This window comes from Emydura macquarii, unplaced genomic scaffold, assembly GCF_026122565.2.
Source record: "Emydura macquarii macquarii isolate MOO-44397 ecotype Brisbane River unplaced genomic scaffold, CSIRO-AGI_Emac_v2 contig_1253, whole genome shotgun sequence".
NCBI classification, from domain to species: Eukaryota; Metazoa; Chordata; order Testudines; family Chelidae; genus Emydura; species Emydura macquarii.
The window spans coordinates 65,295,302-65,316,871 of record NW_027131390.1 but is presented as its reverse complement, the minus strand read 5'-3'; the positions used below and the strand labels follow the sequence as shown (position 1 = coordinate 65,316,871).

The 21,570-nt window shown below is 40.1% G+C and overlaps 1 protein-coding gene and 1 non-coding gene across 7 annotated transcripts in view; one reads left to right on the top strand and one right to left on the bottom strand.

Moving 5' to 3' along the window:
* Positions 1-7,861: 7,861 nt before the first annotated feature.
* The window catches only part of GULP1 (GULP PTB domain containing engulfment adaptor 1), a 253,662-nt gene continuing 239,953 nt past the window's right edge, over positions 7,862-21,570 (top strand). For 2 of the 6 annotated variants that reach the window (XM_067549051.1, XM_067549050.1), the window contains exon 1: positions 7,875-8,899. The gene's annotated coding sequence lies outside the window, so the exon portion shown is untranslated. Of the gene's footprint in view, positions 8,900-21,570 lie in introns of all 6 variants that reach the window. The other 4 variants (XM_067549053.1, XM_067549049.1, XM_067549047.1 and 1 more) reach the window with 4 other exon arrangements.
* LOC137154255 (U6 spliceosomal RNA) lies at positions 10,464-10,567 on the bottom strand. The gene has a single exon (XR_010920175.1). It is a non-coding gene; the product is annotated as a U6 spliceosomal RNA (small nuclear RNA).

Sequence of the window (21,570 nt, the reverse complement as noted above, 5' to 3'; positions counted from 1 at the left end):
TAGGGTGAGTGTCTGGAAAGCAAATTGGGGATTAAAGAGGGCCAAGTATTCAAAAGCCCAACTTGATGCCCAACTTGAGACATCTGAGGCCTTATTTCAAGAGGTGCTAAAGATCCAGCTAATGTTAATGGGAACTGTGGATCCTCTGCCTGTCTCATAATCAGGCCCTAGGTGTCTCAAATGGGGCATCTAAAACACATTTTTTGAAATCTTTTTACCTGAGTTGTTTGTGCCTTAACACTTCAAATTTCTTAATTAGTCATAATATACAGCAATAGCTTTTAGCATTCTGGGGAAAAAAAGGCCTTTCTGTACCGCACCCTTTCCTCATCTAGACCACTTGAAAGAAAACATAATTCATATTACCCAAAAAATTGATATTTAATATGGTATGCTTTTGTTCTCTATAAAAATCTTCAAATTAACTTTTTGTTTTCAATATAATTTTCACTTTCTTTTTACTTCCAGCAATAAATTAACCAGCATAACAGCCAAAACTGAGTCTTCTCTTATTGAAAGTCTATTGACTTCGATGGGAGCAGGATCAAGACAAATTATCAGAAAAACAGTCTGTAGGCAGCTGTGCATGTGCAACTGCATGTCTATTTTGCATACATTTTGTAGTAACTTTAAATACCTTGCATAGACAGCACAAAACTCATCTAATTTTACATTTGCATATAACAGACATGACTGATTAATGAAAATAAGGTCTAATTGTAAATTTAAAAACACTGATATATTTCTAATTGTCCAAGAAGTGCATTGTAAGAGCATACATCAAATCTGTGTATACATATACAGAAATAATTCTTTAAGTTCATATTTTGTTAAATGAAAAAAAGCAATTACTTTTCACTAGAGCTGGTTTGGGGGAAAAATTTCTCCATGAAAATTTGACAAAAAAAATGTTTTTTCTGAAAATTTAAAATTTTAATTTTTGGTTTCTGGCTATCAACCCCCGACTCATCAAAAAAGTCTGGTGTTTTGACAACCCCCCCAAAAAAAATTCAGTGAAAACTGACATTTCCTATTGAAACTTGTTTTGACAACATGAACATTTTCTATCAAAAAATCTCTTGCGTGGTGATTTTTCAACAAGCTCTATTTTTCACTATTTTGCAAATAGTGGATTTGGTTTTGGGGGGAAATATTCCTTTTAATTCTTTTTAAATTTTCCTCTACTATATAAAGTGCAGATCTGATTTTGCTTTGCCTATAGGGCATCTGTAATAAGCCATGAAATCTCTCTGTGTCTTATCATCCCCCAGTTAATCTAGTTAGACTGGACAATGGAGACAATACCTGTGTTAGCAACTCTAATGTTACAGGCTTTTGACATGAGATTACAACATGCTACTGTCAGCAAGAATCATTTCACCAATGGAACACAAAAGAGCAGGCACAATGAGAGAAAATCATTTCTGACTTCTAAGTCAATAACCCTTCAGACTTTGAAGCATGACTACATTTCCCCTGAATCAAGTTAGATTCATACTCCTCTGTCCAACTGCTTTTTCTAAGAAAATCTTCTAAAATATGCCAGCTTTTGTAAATTGTCCTCAGTAAGCCAGACACAAAGGAGTTTTTGGTCAACTGTCAAGAAGTAGTAGAAATTGAGATGTTATAACATAAGGTAATTTCCCTTTGTTCAAGAAACCAACCCTTGCCCTGACAATATGGTTAACAATCATCCAATATTCCATTCTTGGTCAAGATCATAGTGGTTTTGGCAAAATAACTAGTGTGTATAGATGCCTCAAATTTGCTTCACCTTTGCCAATCTGGGTACAGAACAGAAATTGCACTGATGGCTCCTGATTATTAATTTATAGGGCTTGGTTCTGATTTATACTAAATCAGCCTGGGGGTCTGATTCGCAGTTAGAGATAGGCCCCTTTATAACTCTGTGGCAGTATAAGGGGGCCTTAAAGCCCCCATTTTAAGATCCCATTACACTGCCAGAGTGGTGTGAAGGTGCCTGTCATATGTAAGCCTGGCTCCTTTAACGAGCAAGTGGTTCAGCTCACCTATGACCAATTAGCCAGTGCCCATCAAGTGTAATGAGGGATAGCTGGCCACTGTAAAGATCAGCTCAATAGAGACAAACTGAGGGAAAACTAATAGAGGATGGAAAGACTCTGACAGGAGTCCAGGGTGGGCTGGGGAGAAGAAACTGTAGAAGAAAGTGAAGGCTCCCCAGAAGTGGGGGTCAAAACAAGGGTAAAAGAGTGATTGAGAATCCTGGATAACCCTATAGCAAGCCCAGGGAGGGTATTTATTCTGAGGACATGGTATAAAGGTGTATGAAGCCCAGGCAGGATGGAGAACACTGTGTATCTAATAGCTCTGATGGAGAAAATTAAAAAGGTAAAGTCAGGAGAAGAGGGGCCTTGGTTGGGAAGGAGTGGGTCAGCCATCAGGAGGCTCCTGGGAGGCAGTGTCCCTGCGACATTGCCTTAGCGTAAATGAGAAACATACCAGAATCTTTATGCTGATATCCTTGGATCTATCACTTGCCTTTGATACCGTTGGTCACAACATGGCATTGATACATCTGCAGACTACGGCAAAAATGAAAGGGGCTGCTCTTGGGTGACTGTTCCTTACTTGTTGAGCATTGCAAAGTGATATTGAGCAATTACTCCTTGGACCCATTGAGGGGAAAGATACTACTCAAGATAAGAGTGGCATCTCTTGGCCCTCAGCATTGGCACAAGCTTCATTCATTCCCTTGCCTCCTTAATCTCATTCTTTGTCATAATGTGATTATGAATGCCGCACCCTCTATCTCTATAGATTTCTCCCCCATTTTTTCTGTTTGGCTGATTCTTCACTCATCCTCTCTGCTACATTGAAGACCCAGAGCTCCAATAAACCTAGTTCAATTTTGCCCAGTGCAGGTTGGATAAAGGCCTTAGTGGACCTATGATGCAATAAAAAAGTTATTACTTTGACTCAGGATATGCTTTCTTTTAGGCATGTTCAGTCTTTCCCTGAATCACATATGCAAACAATTAGGAAGAAGAGGGACTACTTCTGGACTTCTTGTACCTCTGCTCTACTTTCAGTCTCCTAAAAACTGTTCTCATCCCACTGGTTGTCTTGGTGATGGAAAAACTCTCTCAGGGAAGAGACAAATGATAAGAATCCCTGTGTTAAGACACTTCTCTCTTATTCGCTCCAAGGAATATGCATAAAATGTAGTTGAAAATAATTTCTATTACATTCCTCTTATTTATACACTGAAATACAGATTCTCATAGGGAAAATATCCTGTAGGAAAAAGAAAACCAAAGATCCCATACACAGATTTTTCCTCCTCAAGATTTAATATAAAGCATCTACATCTTAATTGGAAACATAGTTGCCTATGGAATGAGAACTGAAAATATTTTGCTTTATGGATTTTTATTAATGTTTAGGAAACTATTTTACTCAAAATGGTATTGTATTATTACTAACAATTTTAGGACAAATTATATCCCGATCCCATAAAGTCTCACTTAGTAAACTGGGACAAAATCTTGTCATTTTCATTAAATCTGTATCTCATTTTACTTGTAACCATCTCTGATGCTAATGGTGTTTGCATATAATGGCAGAGTAGTTTTGAATACCCTGAATAAAATGTTCACTTCTTTTGTAAATGGTCTTTGGAAATTTAAAACTAAAACTGATTTCCTTACTAGAAATGTCTTCCATTCACCCTGCATACACTCTCGCTTTGCTATTGAGATTAATGAGCTTCTAACCTTTATTTCTCTTAATAACCCCCCCCCCATAAAACTACTGAAGCATTATTTTAGAAAACATAAAACAGGCAAAGTACATTTGTACAAAGTACAAAACAGTACATCACTTTACAAAATAAGAAACATAAGGTAGATCAAATCTTTGAACTTACATCTCTTACCTTGAGAGTAGCTGAGCAAGTATTATCAAAATAACAAATATGTAGTATACTTATTGAATCAATTTAAGATTGTTTGTCTTAGGCAGCATGTGTCAAAAGCAAGCATGCACTGTTCATTTTGAAATGCAATATAAGACCATATCCTCTCATTGAAATTGATTGTAGTTTTCCCTGAGAATGGAATGCAGGAATTGGCTCATTACCTGAGGAAACAATCACACTAATGTAAAAAACAAAACAAACACTAAAGATTTAAAGCAATTAAAAAAACTTGAAAATCTCATTGTATTAAAATACTTTTTTGCCATTTATGACTTCATAATTCCCCCTCTCCTGCCCCTCCCTCTGACCACTGTTGAACAGACATAAACAGGATAGGAGATATATGAAATGGGGCTGTCAACCCAGACTGTTAACAAGATGCTGGAGCAGTGTGTACCAGTTATACTTCATAAACATGCATGTGAGAGGTCTCAGCAGCAACATAGTAACAACACCCAACACAGCCTAGGTGATCCAGCAGGAGCGCTAGAGCTTATTAGCATTTTTGCCTCTCAAAAACAATCAGAGAAATTTCACTCAGATTCATTACGCATCCTTCCACCTTTCTATTATTGTAACAACCCTGTTTTTCTTTATAGACTTTTCATATAAATCCTTAAAGTGGGTGTAATTCCTGGATGCTAAAAATCATCATGCACAAAAGCACAACAATGAAAGTGACATGTTTGGATTCCCAATGTGTATTCCTTCCTCCCCCCATTTTCCTTCCCTCTCTGTATGTTCATTTTGGTCTGTTTCCCCTTTTGGCTGTGGTTTAGGCAGACTGATTGTTACCATTGTTAGGGACTTTCTACAAAATTATTCTGTGAAATAGTCTCATGATTTACTTGCAAACTGAACACAGTCAAAATTCACACATCATTTTGAACATGTAAAATTATGCTGATGCTTGTTTGATTTTTCTTTTTGGGGAACATAATTCAACTGAAATTTTCAGGGATTTGATATTTGCAATCTGCAGTAGAGAATATTATTGTGAGAACTGCTTCATTTCAGCATACAAATTTGGAGGCAATTATTTGTGGTTGAAAATCAATGGAAAAATTAATCACACCAATTAATCCTATTACCATTTTCAGCCTGAGTCCTGTTTACAGTTACTACTGCATATCAGTGATCATGTTTGTCTGATGTTAATATTGAAAATATTAAAATATACAGTGGTCAACATTTATCTACTTATAATGAGAAATTAGGGTTAACAGATTAATTTGAATATGTGGATCTTCACATTGAATTGCTTCATATTTATCACTGTGCCTTTCATATAATACCTTTTATATGAATACATATTTTTATGCATGGCTGACAGTTATAAACCCACATAGTTTTGACTTGCATCCTTTCTGGTTTCTTGTCATGATCTCTCCATCATAACACAATCTCAATCTTTCTGAATAATCATAAAAATGGGGGGCTGGAACTGACCTTGAGGCCAGCCCCCTTTGTGAGGCAACATTGGATACAATGTCTCTTATCTTTGCTTAAAACAAACAAACTTTGCTCTGATTTCAGTGACATATCTTGCTCTGCTATTTAAATGGCCACTCTCAAGGATTCTCTGTTGAGTAATGAAAAATGAAAGGCAGCTATTACTGTGGTGCTCTGCTGTAGAAAAAGAGGAGGAATGACAGATGAGTTTCTTGTGGTTCCAAAAAGAGTGCTTGTCCACTTACTATGATCACTATGGCAGAATGACACAGAGAATAAATGGAACATGGAAGAGATGAGTTTCTTGTCCTTCCACAGGGAATACCTGATCCCTAACCTCCATTCCCTGTGACTTTCATTGAAAATACTTTAACTTAAAGCTTCTGTGTCCTTAAAGCACACTTGAACAAGGAATATATATCCCCTAACCTGCATCTCCCAGTGCTGGAATAAGAGGGAATGCATGTCCCCTAACCAAAAGACTTCTATCCCGCATTGCAGACTTCCTCAAAAAATGTATTCTATAGAGGTTTTTATACTGTGCTCACCACTGTAATTCCTGATCACCTTCCAGTAGGGTATTAAATGTGACTATATAACTGTCACTTTTCTTCTCCTCTTTCTAAGCAGAGAAGTGTGTGCAGAGTTTTGTTTTGGTAGTTTTTTAGAGTGTGTGTGCAGGTGTTAGAGAAGGCAAAGTCAAATAAATGTGTCCTACACTTGGAGCTGAAGGTAGTGAGCTTTGCAAAGGTCCTCAGTTCCTGGGGGAGTTCATTCCATGATCTCAGACTGGCTCTGAGAAAGTTCTGGCTCTAGCATAGATTATCTTTACTCTTATTGTAGAGTTTAATTGTGCTTGAGGAGAAGAGTTGTTGACCAGACTTTGGCCGTCTTTTAGATATCCTGGATCCAGCTCAGGGAGTGACTGGAAGATAAAGTTTCAGACCTTAATTTTTATATATAAAAATTCTATAGGAAGCCAGCATAGACAGCGGAGGACAAGTTTGATGTGCTCTTTGTAGCGTGTGTTGCTTAGGAGACATGTTATAGTGTTCTGCACTAGCTGGAGTTTCCTAAGCACTGAAGGCATCATGCCCAGGTACACTGCATTGCTGTAGTCCAGCAAAAAAGTGATGAAGGAGTGAATAACTGAGACTGGATCATTATCTGCTAAATAGCCAACTGGAGCGGACAGCAGTATCCATAAGTAATGTTTCTATGTGAGAGTTTAGTGACAGCAATACTCTTAAAGACCAAATTGACCAATTGTGGATTTGTAATTTCCACCAAATGTACTCTCAACACCTTCCTCTTAGCAGGCATCCTCAACGAATGCACATCTGCCAACCTACATCAGTCAGCCTGCTAGTGGACTGCCTCCAAAATGTCATGTCCCTTAAACTGCTTCCTCTTCCCCTCTCTGCCCCCAGCAGATTTTTCCCAAGGCAAAGCTGGATTAAGGCAATGTGAGACCCTACACATATCCAGTCAGGGGTCCCCATGGATCTAACCTTACTATAGTCTTGGCCTTGATATGGCCTTGCTTTCCCCTGCTTGGTATGGCAGAACTGTGCACACACCAGCCCCTTGCTGGGATGACAAGGGCTTTGCTGCCAGTCTTCAGTGAGTCAGTGGTTCTCTCTTCCCTGACGTGCAAACAGTCTGCTGCTTCCTGTCTCTGGGGCAGGCTGGGTTCAATCTGGGAGAAGACAGTCCCCTGCCAACATGAGCAGTACACCCATGTGAGTGGGTCTCCTCCTGTCAATCCAGCGAGGTTCCTATGGGAGGAGACTTCCTGCCACCCTAGCATAGAGCTCTACAACTGGGTGGGGATGTACTCTGTCCTGAGAGGGAGGTTGTTTCCCATAGGACTTTCCACCGCATGTACACAGCACCCTCACCTTCAGTGGTATTATGTGCCCTGTTCCAAGCGGTGGTAGCTGCCATCCCTCTCACACCGCAGCCTTGTGCAGTGTCCTCTGTCAGGGCTCTCTGCTCATTAGAGGCTGGCAGTACTGCCAACCTTAGGCTCAAAGACACACATGAGTAGGACCATACCAAATTCACCATCCATTTTGGTCAATTTCACAGTCATAGGATTTTTAAAATAGTCAATTTAACAGTTTCAGATGTTTACTTCATGGTGTTGTAACAGTGCTGGTCCTTATCCAAAAGAGGGTTGTGGGGGGAGGGACACAAAGCTGCTGTACAGGGCGGGGGGAGGGTCGTGAGATTGCCACCCTCAGTTCAGCAGTCCCAGAGCTTCCTGCAGCAGGGGGAGGTTCCCATAGGTGGGCCTGATTTCCCACCTGCTGCTGGGAGTGCCTCAGCCAGGCGCTCCTAGCTGCTAGTCCTGGGGCAGCCACTGGGGAGGAGGGGAATAAGATGTGCAGGGCAAGAAGAAGTCCTTCCTCAGCCCCTCCAGGACAGCAGCTGGATCCCAATGAAGGGTAGGTGCCCTGGCTGGGGCACCCCACAACCTCTCTCCTCCCCCTCCTCTGCAATAGCTAGATTTCACACGGTAGATCTGATTTCGGGTGTTTTTCATTGCTGGGAATTTGGTAGGACCCTATAGAGGAGTGGCAAGAGGTCATGGGAGGCAGAAGGCATTTCATACACGACCTAAGGAACAAACCTGCTGAGCCATCTCCTCTTCTCCCCAGCTGCATGTGGAGGGGGCCTCTGGTGGAGGCGGCCTGCTGCATGTGCTCTTTGATCCCCCACAATGTTGCCACCACCCGACTTCATAGCTGGGGACCCTAATCAGAGGGGTACTGTGCCTGTCACTGGGAAGGCATGCCCCAGAATCTGCATCCCCCCGCCTCACAGCAGATTTCTCGAGGGATGACCCTTGCAGCCCCCCTGCCAGCGTCGCTGTGGTTATTTAAGGCCTTTGAAGCTCTTTCTATTACCTTTGCCACGTGCTTTCCCCCTACAACGTCAAGGTCTCCAAGCCGCGTGCTGGCCCTGGCTGCGCTATCTCTGGAGCGGGGCCTTCTGCTGAGTGAAGCTGCCGCGGGGAGGCGGGGATTCATTTCACCTGCTAAAACATCCCAGGGGGAAAGTCCCAGGCGGCGCCTGGCTGGGGGGGGAGCGAACGCGCTCCGACTGCCAATGAACCCGGCTGCCTCCCGCTGTAGCAAGGCGGCGTGAGCCAGAGGGAGCCTGGGAGCAGCGAAGCGTCCGCTCCGGCAGCTCAGTGGTGGGAGGGGAGGCGGGAGGAAGCCCAGCCTGACGTCAGGAAACTTTCTCTGGGCTTCAGCCGGCAGCTGAGTCTGAGCCCGGGCGCTCGCGGAGCCGCTTCTTTCGCTGGGTGTCTCCCAGGGGCCGCCCCCGCTGGCAGGGCCCCGGCCCCCATCACTCAGCCCGCGCGCTTCCTGCCCGCCTGCGGGGAGCCGCTGCTCGCCGCGTCGCGGGGGCTGAGGGAGACTCGCTCCCCCGCGGTGCCCGCTCCAGCCCAACTGCCCGGCCAGTCGGCGGGACGCCCCGGTGAGGACTTTCGCCGCTTTTCGTCCCTTTCCAGGGGCCAGCCGCCGCCGCAGCGCGCGGGGGGTGGAGGGTGCTTGTCTCCACCGGCGGGGGGGCCGGGGCGCTCGCCAGGCGCAGGCCGGGTGGCGGGGGGGGGGGGCGTTGGGCTGCTCCAGAGGACGCGGAGCAGCCTGTTGAGCGCTGGGGCTGGAGCGATGCCGGGACGGCGGCAGAGCCAGCGAGCGCGCGTGTCTGTCGCAAGCGGGCGCGGAGCTGGCGGTGCAGGTCCCGGGGAAACTTTCTGGGTTGAGTGAGCGCGGGGCGGGCCCCTGCTCCTGGGGCACCAGCCAGGAGCCCTACCGCCTCCCTAGACTAGCGGCGCAACTTCCAGCTCCCTTGTTTGCTTTGGGCTGCGGCCGCCGCTGCCGTGTGTCCTGGATCGGCAACGAGCGGCGACCCGGAGCGATCGTTGTCAGTGCTGGGAGAAAAGTTCCAGGGCGCCTTGGCTGCGGATAAGGAATGGGACAAAAATCCCGGTTCGGGCTGCATAGATTCACACTGGCTAATTATTCCTCTCTTCCAGCCTCCACAACGTAAAACAGCTGTAGTGAGCTAAGCACCTGGCCACTCTTTTTTGAGGGTTTACTAATGTTAGCAATGATTGCACATCTTACCCTGGTTTAGAATTTATTGCTGGTTTTTATTCTTCAGACAGCGAGAGAGGAGGTGGGGGATTGGGAAGGGGAACACTGACATTTGTTGCACCAGATTTAGGAAACAGAAAAAGGATTGATGGAGCTTGGCATGAATGAATCTTAGAGTAGTGAGTACAGTACTTTGTGTGTGGAAGACTTTTCTAACAATAAAGGAAATATAACCCTTTGCTTATATACTCACTTGGGGCCATATTGAATTGTATCATTAGAGCTAATTGTGCCTTATGTCCCAGTGTGACTGCACAGACACTGAGCTGGAATTCATTTTCTCTGGACAGGGCCTTCAGGAGATGTTGGGTAGTCCTCAGTCATTGTCAGTCTGCATATATTTTTTGAAATGCAGCAATGACTATGGATTTTTAATCATATATATCAGTGAATAAGCCCAAAGAGAACCTGTCAGTTTTTTCCTAATATTTATTAGAATAAATATATTTGCTTTAAAACTTAAGGTAAACACAACTTGTTTTTCGTCTCTATAGTTTCAAATTGGGGACTTTGTCAAGAATTTCAGACTCCAGATTTGACTCGGAATATAATGGGGAAACTTCATCTGAATTCTAAATAACTATTTCAAAAACAAACAAATCCTATATTCTAGTGGAAAATGTAATAAGTATAGTAAAGCCATTATCTCTGTTTTTTGCGGGTCTTACAATGTTTTGGTTTTCTTCTCTGAGCTTAGCCATAGCAGTTATGATGTTTTGTAGATAAGCTGACATCATGATACTAATGAACACATTGTTTTGCAGAGAAAGATTTTTCTATACATAGCCAAACAAAAACCGAGAAGTTAATTTTGACCCCATAAGATGTGGAGGCAGGAGGGGCCAGGTTGTCAATTGGAAAAGAATGTGAAAGACAACACTAATAATATGGAATGCTTCACGAATTTGTTTGTCATCCTTGCACTGGGGGCATGCTAATCTTCTCTGTATAGCTCCAGCATAAATGTCAAGCCCAAAATTGGGACGAGGGATGGGTGGGAGAAGAAGAGAATATTAAACCTCTAAAAGGATTTGAAACTTGATGATGGCACTGACCTTTTATGATACTCTTCTAAAGTAATATGAAAAGATATAACTTCTGTGTCCTTACTTTAATCTCCTTATCATGATTGGCATTAGTCAACTAAAGAACCATAACGTGTGTTGGGACATCAATGCAGATTTACTAATAAATGAGAATATCGTGGAGAAATTTTACTTATTTTTATCTAAGGGTAATGACAGTCAGTCAAAGGCCAGTAAATGTTAATTGAAGTCTTGAGCATTTGACATAAATGGAATTCAGTTACTTTGACTGTTTCTTAATAATTTAAAAATAACCTGACAATGCTGATACTTAAACTCATTGCTGCTTCATTTTAAATCATTCAGTTGTCTTAAACTATCATTACATTTTTAATTTAAATGGAAAATAGTACTTCTTGTAAGGATTCCAGTATGTAAGCTTCTAAAAAAAAGAGTCTTCTCTATATTGAAGTAATCGAGAATGTGTTCAGAAGGCTAACTGACTCTGAAAGGAAGCCAGAAGTGGCCAGATGTGATGATATATACGAAGTTGACCTGAAATATTCTTTGAATATACATAAATTTATATAAAAACACGTCTTCTCTCAGCTAATAATCATTTACATTTAAATCATCCTATCAGCTCTCTTAATAGGAATAATTATGAAAACTATGCCCATAGAAAAGGTTATCATATGATGCTATGTGTCATTGCTCCAATTTTTTTTTCTCTTCTCTAGATTAAGCTAAACTATGTTGTGGTTTCATAGCAACACCAGTCAAACAGCCTACTCATAGAATGATGTGTCAAATCCCAATTTCTGTAATGAATGATTATCACTGACCAAGTAAATTCACCCAGAATAATTTTGTAAAAATCAACCCACCTGCCTTAAACTAATTAGTGAATTGAAAGTTTAAATTTAGCTATTGCTTTGTTGCTTGTTGTTAATTTGTATAGCACCAACAGTATGGTAGAAACTTTACAAATGGTTATAAACATACGGTCACTACCATTAAGAATTTACAATCTAAACATAGGAACAGGGAGGCGAACAATGAAGAGCAGTGTGAGTGAATAGTGATGTTAAGCACATGTTTTGTTAGTTCTGTGCTCTTTGGTATGTGTCTTTTTTCAGGGCATATTTTCATTAGTTAATGGGATATATGAGTTAGTGTTGGTAGGTCTTCTTGAAGAATTGTGTTTTAAGAAGAGAGTTGGAGGACGAAAGGGTGGAGATGCATCATACTGAGCCATAGATTAAGGTTTTAGAAATATGTAACAGGATGGAAAAACTTAAGGGGGCAATTAGTTGTGTGTTGGACAGAGTGAGGTGGGGAAGGAAGATAATGGAAAGAGATGGGTGCTAGAGTCAGGCTGTGCAGCTCTTTGGAAGTAGACAAGAGTCTTCAACTTGCTCTGGACAACAATGAGAAGCCTGTGGAGGATTTGATAAGGGGTTATAATGGAAGTGAGGTAGGTTGCTTTTACTGAAGCATTTCAGATAGCAAAAACAACGAGAGTTCTGTGGCACTTTAAAGACTAACAAATTTAATTTTTGTAGGCATAAGCTTTCGCGAGACTCAGCTCACTTCGTCAGATGCAGAGGTAGAAACCTCTACCTCAGCTCATGCATCTGAGGTAGAGGTTTCTACCTCTGCATCTGACGAAGTGAGCTGAGTCTCGCGAAAGCTTATGCCTACAAAAATTAAATTTGTTAGTCTTTAAAGTGCCACAGAACTCTCGTTGTTTTTGCTGTATACAGACTAAGACGGCTACGCCTCTGGAACTGTTCTATTTCAGATAGTATTAATGAGGGCAAGGTGGGTACTGGGAGATCAGAGAGGAGGATGTTGCAGCAGTAATCAACACTCAGTCAAGGATTCTGATGATAGGCTGTTTGCCAATTTTGATATAGTGTAATTATTTTAGAATAAGTACAGAGGATATTAAATACTGTACAATTAAATGCACAGATGTCTCACCAACCTCTGGCAACGATACTGTACTCTTTCCCAACTTTGAAGTTACTTTTGTGTATAATTTAAAGTCAATTCATCAACAGGCCTACAAAATCCAGTCTTCTGTTGTGTAAATCTTAGAACTCAAAATATATTTTTTAAAATTTCTTCTATTTTTCTTCAAACTTCATTATATTTAAAAATATATGAGGTTAGTGGGGTGATAGATGCACAGCAGTGTAGGATAGGGCCCTTAAAACATGTATAGCAGATAAAGGTATTTTGAAGTATATAGTTGTAAATACTGAATGTTCTAAATACAGAATATCAAAAGAGTCATGTGAAGATATTTTAGGTCATAATATTAATAGTAGAAGTGTACTGTTTGATTACAGAACTAGTTTTTCTCCCAAGAGATGATCCATGAATAGCGTGTTGTATGAGAATGTCATAAGGAAATAATCAGAACTACCCAATACACTAATTCAAGGAAAACTTGAAACTGAGGAGTATGGTAAGTGCCTCTACCCTGATATGGAGGAGCTGTTTAAGCAAGAGAGATCCTAGTTCACCCTTTGTAACCTTTCAGTTATTGGTTTCTCTGGTAGGACTTCCAACCAGGTTGCCAGTTAGTGTCCATTTTGGTGATTTTTCTGATGGATACCAGTTTGCTGAGAACTGAACTGATACCACCTAATTTGTTTCACAAAAGCCGGTAAATGCTCAGATGGAAACAATTTCCAATCATTACAGAGCTGGATTTAAATTGTATGAATGACAGTGGTCAGAGGCTCTGTTTGTAACAACTAATCCCCTGAGCAAAAAAGTTCTGAATTGATCTTTTAGAACAGAAATTATATAACAATGCATAAATTATGCAATAATAAACCTTTCCCTCAATAGTAATCTGATTTCTGAGTGGATAATCACAATGAGGGAATCAGATTATTGCCTAGGAAAGAACAGAAACTATATTATTACTGTTATAACACAAGTAGTGCCCCCCCCAACAAACTGCTTAACAACATTATCCACATATCTCTTACCTTAAGTGGTACACTATTTCTTCTAAGGATTTTAGCACTCTCACACCCAACTCAGAAGTTGCTGCATCCCCAGAAGGTCTTGAATCCTTGGGGTCTAATCCTGCTCATTTTACTCGTGTACATTACTGAATTTATTGCCTGACAATTGCAATCCCAGTTTCCCTTCTCCAAACTAGGCCATAGTTTCAGAGGAGTTGAGTTACACTTGGTGATAGGTGGTTAAGTTGTAGTTATCTTGGGGGAAAAAAAATTATTTTGCTTGAATTTAAACTTTTGATTTCCATGGACTGTCCTCAGTTCATATACTTATCTCCTATTGACAATAGTGGAATACTACAATCAATGAAGGATAAGGCTCTGATTCTGTGATGGAAAAATGTCATATGCAGATCATTTTAAAAAAGAGCAGAGGAAAGTATTGCTTTTCCTGAAGTTCTTTAAAGTGCAATTCTACTTTGAAAACAGACACTGGGGTTCTATGTTTGTCTCAATTTCTGTATCATATCTGCTCTGTTTTTATAAGTAGGAAAAATGTTTTTCTAACAGCCATCCCTGCAAACTCAGAGAATCAAACTGGGTTCTTTCCATCTCATATATCAAGGTTCAGTTACATCTGTGCAGTCCCACTGTCTTCAAATTATTATCACAGTGACACCTGTGCAACCCCATTGCCTTCAATGAGTTTGCACAGGTGTAGCGGATTGGAACTTGGAAAACAATTCTGTTAATGATGCACAAGATAGAAGAGAGTCCACAGCTCATTCAGTCTAAGCGTTATTCTTTCTGCAGACCTAACAAGAGTAGCAAACAGTAAAAAATTTATTTGTCATTAAGGTCTGCAGATATGACCCTAAATACACACAGAGAATGTATGTTTGGTAAGAAGATGGAGTTTTTACATAATCATTTTACAGAGTAGCATTATAGTCTAACAGACAGACCTATTTAGGCACTAAGATTAACTCTCAAACTTCAATAATACTTTTTAATAGTTCAAAGGGCTAATATTTTTATTTTCAATATTATTTTCTCTTTCAGCTTTTTCAAACATATTTGACTTAATGTAAGTTCTGAATATTTCAAACAGATCAATATTTCCACCATACCACTATTGATTTAAATGTAATTGCTGCTTGTAGGTAACAGGAGCAACTTGAGCTTTTCCCACTGTGCTGCTTTTGTAGATGCATGAATTTAGTCTCCAGGACTGTCAATTCAGCACTTTTCAAGAGCACTAAAATCACATGACAATTTAAAAAAATGCACTCAAATTCCTGTGCAATGCATTATTTTTTAGATAAGGTGAAAGAGCTCAGAGTGGATTGTGAGATTCTTAATAACTTTCTTCAATATCTTGAATTAGCATGTTCAGTTTGAATGAGGGCAGGCTTAGAGAAGCAAAAAATTTATACCAGTCTTTGGTCAATCAGTAAAATTGTTAACGTTATGTGTACCTTATTTAATATCACCTATTGTAAACTAGATGGCCTGTTCCTTAATTTATTTATTTTTTAAATGAAGACTTCAGCATGACCTTAACTAGTCATGATTTCTTTTCCAAATGAGTAGCACATTTGGCTTGTGTATCCATTGGACTTCCGTGCAATTATGTCTTGTATCACTTTCAAAAATGACAATAAACACTACATCGCTAGTGAGTACTTCCTGCTTTTACGTTATTTTAAATCAGTTTGGCAAACTAAATACCCTCTTGTGCTATCGACTTTTTAACAGAAATGTGCACTCAGACAAAATGGGATCCTTTTTAAAAAAAATAAAATAAAAAATTCTGTTGCAAAGTGGCTCTGAGAAGATTGCTGTTGTGTACACTATAAATGGCTCTGTAACCTTTTAAAATACGTTATTCCTGAAATCATATGGCAATCTTCCGTGCACTCAGGCATGTGCATACTATACATGTTAAGATTCAGAAACAAAGAATTTGTGCCATCTTTTTAATGTTTGTTAGGACTAGCCCACCGTACTATATTGCTACGTTTCTTGCACTTTCTTCCTGTGTGTAGAATTGCCAGCCTCAAGTGTTCAAAAATCATGAGTCAGGTCCCCAAAATCATGAAATTGTCTTTAAAATGTGATTAAAATCAAATACATTTTGGATTTTTTTTTATTTGTCTTTTGCCCTTTGAGCCTTTACAGTGCCCTCAAGTCCCATTTTCAAGCTTTTCTTTGTAGTAATGAGGGGCCAGCACTTTTTTTTGTTTGTTAGTTTTTGGAGCTTTTTTTAAAATAAAAGCTGAGATTCTCACATAAACACAAGATTCCAGGACCTGAGGCTGTAAGAAAAACAAATATTGTGGGATTAGTAATAAAATTACAAGGGATGGTATCACTGTGTGTGAGCTTTTGCTGATACAAGAATTATTCTTAAATGAGACATTATTGTTCAAAGTATTTCACTTTCATCTGTATATAAATTTTGATTTGAGGTACACGATGATTGTAGGATAGTTCTAACTAAATGGCTATACCTGTCGAGTGTAGCACTGAAATCAAAGCAGATTCAATATTAGATACACTATTTCTGAAAACAATTATATCTACCTCCCTCTTCTTCCTCCTACCATGTGAGGTGAAGTAAGGATAGAACCTTGGACCTTTAGCTGCAATGTATGTTTCAGTGGAGGTTCTAAGCAGCAGGTAAGTATCAAATTCATTGGTAATTTTACCACTATTGTAAGGCCTCTGTGTTGCAAATCATACCTGTTTTAAAATAAGCAAAGATTCTAAAATAATATCAAAGTGGGTCATTCAAATTAAACAATAAATGTAAAAGGAGGTAAAGTACATATGGTTTTTCTGTAATACTGAATGTCTAAGTAGGGCAGCATATGGGAGTAGGGAGGATATATAGCTAACATTGAAGGTAGTTTGAGAGACCAAAACCCCACAGCTGTGTCCCTTAATCTATTTCATATGTGCAGGCTTTAGAAGTGAATGTGCTGTGGCTTTGTAAACAAAAAGATCTTTAGCATCTGAGTTTAGTCATGATCTCTCTTGAAGGGAGCAAGCTATGAATTGCAATACCAATTCTATATGCTATACTGCAGCATTAATATCCAATTTACCATGTTGAGCAAATAAATTTAGGATGGGAGAGAGACTATTTTTCAAAAAAATTTGGAGCTGGAACGGATCCTAATACTCTTATCTCTCTGTACCATACAATAATTGCAGTTAATTGGTTGCTGGATAACTGCTTCTGCCATGTGTTGTGGTGTGAAAATGCAATATATCAACACTACTAAATCACAACATTAGTGTGCATAATTTTAATGTTTTGAGAAATAATTTCCAAATCTGTCATCCAAATGGGTGAAACATTTCATATGAAATTCCAGTACCAATGCATTCCTTCTGCTTTTGTAGCTAAAGTGTTTGTTACTACTTTTACTTAAGTATTAATTTGTTCATTGGCTATTATTTATTTGGGTAATTTATTCATTAACTTAAACCAATAGTGTTTAGTGCTGGTAACATGAAATTCAAGATCGGGGAAGAGCCAAAGGCCATAATTAGGAAATGAGCAGAATATTAATGCCTTTTTTCATACAGTCATTCAGAAATGTTGGAGCCACCATTAAATTGCAACCTGCCTGCATTCTCTGTAATTTCGCAGTTGTCTGATTCCTGCCAGACTTTCCCTACCCACCTCTGGGGGCTCATGTAAATATCGTCCTACTTGTAACTGTGACTCCAGTACAAGAACTGCCCTCACCCCACATCCTTGAGGTTGGTGCTCAACATTTGGCTTCAATTACGGTCACAAAAGCACATCTTTCAGAAAGCAAACCTGACTGGGAAAGGACAGTAGGAGGCTTTCCAATGCATCAGAACCAGGCATTTCTCCAAGGCTGAAGAGAAGCAAACACTGAAGTTTGTGAGAAGCAGATGGAACAGTGGGCTAAACTGGACTCTCTATCTTCTGCAAGCTTCGCTTTGCTGATGATACAGAGGATATAAAACTCTACATTCTGCCTGAGGACTGTGGGGAAAATACCAGTCCAGAGATTAGATAGTAGATGAAAAGAGACCTTTATCATGATGGAGTTAAAACTGGAGCTAGACTTGCTCAGTTGCACCTAGATATTAAAGGATATGCAATCGTGTGTGTGGAGAAATGGGTAACTGACAGGAGCGGTCTGCATGTGTTGTACTTCTTGGTATATCTTTGGCTTTTACTTGTCAAAAGTGCACAGAGATGCAGAAAAGTCAGAGGGAGAAAAGCTGATGATGTTGGAGGGAAAATTAATTCCGTAACTAGTTCATGCAGGTAAAATGACTTGAACTTAGAAGCAGTTTTGTACATGTGCGTGTCACCTGTGGAAAACACTGGATCACAGATCACTCTGTTCCATCCCTTCATTATTCAGAACTTCCCTTTGGCCAATACAATCTCAAATGCAGTCAATCTTGTGAGCTTTAAGATAGTTATCTGTACAGAATACGAGAACATGTACCACCTGCTAATCAAAGCACTGTAGAGCTATCTTTTTGAAACAAGTATTACAACAAACTTGGATAAACTTCTGCTGTGGCTTTGCTCTGTTATGTCTGATGAAGAAATGTCTAGGAAGACTCTTGTTCTGTACCTAGAAGTTAAAATGTGGCACGCTGCAGGAAACAAACATTCAGATGTAGACCATGTACAGGCCTCTATATGGGTTAAGCATTAACCACACTTCAGAGTAAGGATATGTCCATCTAATTGAATGGTCTGAAGAGAATAGTTAGCCCCTTTCATGTTGATGTCAGAAAAAGGAGGGCTCTTTCTTCCTTTGTGACTCATTCTGGATCCAGAAATTACCGAGTCCAGAAAAGACCGAGGTAAAGGGAAAGCAACCAGGAAAAATGAGGATTGTCTCACATCCTTATTGAGAAGGTGCCTGCCACTTGCTAAATGGGGGAGTAAGGACGCTGCAGAAGGTTGACTGTAGCAGCCTGCCAGAGGGAAGGTTGGGAAAAGGGGTATTCAGGGAGGATGTGAAAAGTGGGAAGAAGTATTAACATATGAATTCTGCACTGTTGACAAAATGTTCAGGGTTTTTTGTTTTTTTTTTCAAATCTATTTGTTTTATTTACTTAGGTTGTAAACTTTTTGAGATAGGTACTCTCTGGTGTGGGTGGGGTGCAAGAGGGCCCAATCTCTGATTGGGGTCTTTTGTCACTTACCATATAGGCACTACCAAAATGTAATGGATTCTAAGGCTGCTGCTATTTAAGAGTGGAAAAGATTTGTTGCCTTTTTCTTTCAGATGTGAACATTGCCAGACTTACCAGTGCCTTTCCCACAGCCTTTTTGGGCTTCTGATTTGCTTTAGAGGGGACCTACATCTTAAGACTGCCTGGAAAATTATATATAGCAGAGAATGTAGCTGCTGGTTTATTAAACAGGGTTTTCTGTCGGAATACTCTATCCCTGGGCTCCATTATCTGCCCTGGCTATCAGTTTATTCTGAGTGAAATTTATTCTGTTAACTTAAGCAATTCCCTAAATATTTAGGACTTTATATCTTAGAGACCCCTTTTTTCCCCCGGCATGGTTCTGTGACAGTATCAGGCAGCTGAGACCTGGTTTAAGTGAGAATAAAATAGTGTTCTTGGGGGACCGAGGAGGGGAGGATGTCTGTTTGTTAATATGCCCTGGTATGCTAGATTTCAGGTTTGATTAATGTTGGGGAACACTCTAAGGTCTATCTTTTTCCAGATTCTTTTGGGAGAAAGAGTTGGATGTTGAATTAAGTTTTGGAGTCAATGCCTGGCAGCATCCTTTGTGGTATTGTGCTAATTTGTGAATGTATTATTTTTCTAAGAGTGTTTAATGTTTATTCTAATGCATTAAAGCATATGTAGAAAATACAAATAACAAGACCTTCTGTAATACCCAGGCCCACCCAGCAAGATTTTGTAAGTCAGTGATTCATGGAAGTTGCCAAGTAAGAGCCTAACTATTTTAAACAAAGTCTTTTGTTTGTTTTCCCCTTGTAGGTGGAGTGTCCCCTCATGACTACTTTTGTAAGCTTCTGTTACCATAGTCCTTGCCTACTCTAGGAAAAAATGGTACCTATTTCCCAGCAATTGGGCAGCTGTATTGTTGCTGGGAAACTGACACGTTGCCTGGAAATGGATACAGAATGTCCTATCATAAATATACCGTCAGGAGCTACGGTGTATAGGCCAGAGTTTAACTTGCAGTTCCAAAGAGTCTTTATGAGGTGTGTTGTTGTTTCTCATCACAACAACCCACCTTCATCATCTATGCCCAACCAAACAATTTTAAGTTATCAAAAGCCCTGGCTATTTTGTATATCATTATGGAGAATGCCAGAGCTTTAACCTCTTTCTTATCTCTAGTTAATTGTCCGTGCTGACTCCTTTCTGTTCAAGGACATTCACCTGCAAACGTGATGCTGGGTTGAACCCTATTGGTACATTAATGGCACTCCTGCTTTTCTGGCTGGGGTGGAAGAGTCCGCTGTGTCCTGCTGATGGTTGCTATGCACACTTAGACATGCAGATTTATGTTTTTATTTGTTCTTGTTCTACTTTCAGGCCCCAGGAATTGTCCCACTAGTTTTATTTCATGCCACTTCACATCATGCTGTATTGCAGCACATACTTACCAGTCTAATCTGATTCAAGATTAACCTCATTTAAACTTTTCTCTTATAACTGTATTCTTAATCTTCTGTACAATGGTTGTACTGTGTTTCATAATCCAATCCATTCCTGTATATCACCTTCCACTTATAATTGGGACACATTTAAATGGGATATCTTCCAGTGAACTGAATTAAACCCAGTGACAATGGCAAGGACTGCTGCTTAACAAGGGTGATAATTCTGTTCAATTAAGATGCCGAGAGTTGATTAAGTGATAGTTAAACAGGGATAAATGGTATTTGTGATGCTCCCAGTGATATTGCTTTGTCTTTCTTTAAAAGACCTTTACCAGTACTTTCTTCAAGTTCACTCCCAACGGGCTCACAGTATTGCACACTTGTCAGAAACTTCATGATGGTATTTCTCTAGTTCAATTGTGTTGCAGCTCATCGAGCTATATTTTGAGGATAAATAAAACAACAGGTGTACGTGTGTTACTTTAATGAGCCAGCAGGATTAATTTTAGTAAAGGAAAAACCCTGAGAACCTTTTGGATACCAAATTGCTTGACTTCTCTTAGGGCCCATGATCCTCTCAGCATCCATGTAGAGGGGAGACTGCACCCCTGAATGGTGGGAGGGGGCAGAGGAGTTCACAGGAAGTACAGGTCTTGTAAAAGAGGTGCTCTCTAGGGGTAGTGGAAGCCAGGGAGCAGAAGAATCAGGTAGCATTTGCATGATGATGAACAATATGTGAATTAAGGGAGTGATTATTCTTCCACAAAAGAAAATCAGGCCCAAGGCTGGGAAATTTGCTCCATTGGGATGCTAGGCTGTCCACCTAGGGTATGTTGAAAGTGAATCCATACTACTTGTATATAGTCCCAGGTGCTACTGGTCAGATTTTGTATTTTGTTTGACATTCTGAAAAATAATTAAATTAATTAAATAAATAAATGAATTAAACTAGGAAAATATCCTCAACAACTGACAGTGCCTGATTTGTTACACTTTTTCGTTAGAAAAACAAGTGGCAAAATTGCAATAGAACATTAACAAGCCCCTAAAAATCAATGTGTTGCTCCTTTCCCCCAAAATCCTACATCACACAAATTAATTTCACCCATGGTTTTGCAACTCAACTTTGCATTGCTTTCCTGATACTTGTTTATCCCTTTCTCATGTGTGAGTGTTGTGAGCCCACTTTGAATTGAACTTATTGTGTCAGTGAAAACTGCCTTTCATAAGATTCTGTTGAGGGCAAAGTTTTGTTCTTGGTTATGTTGGTGTAAATCCATACTAACTCCATTGAAGTCAATGCGTGCTTATGCTGTG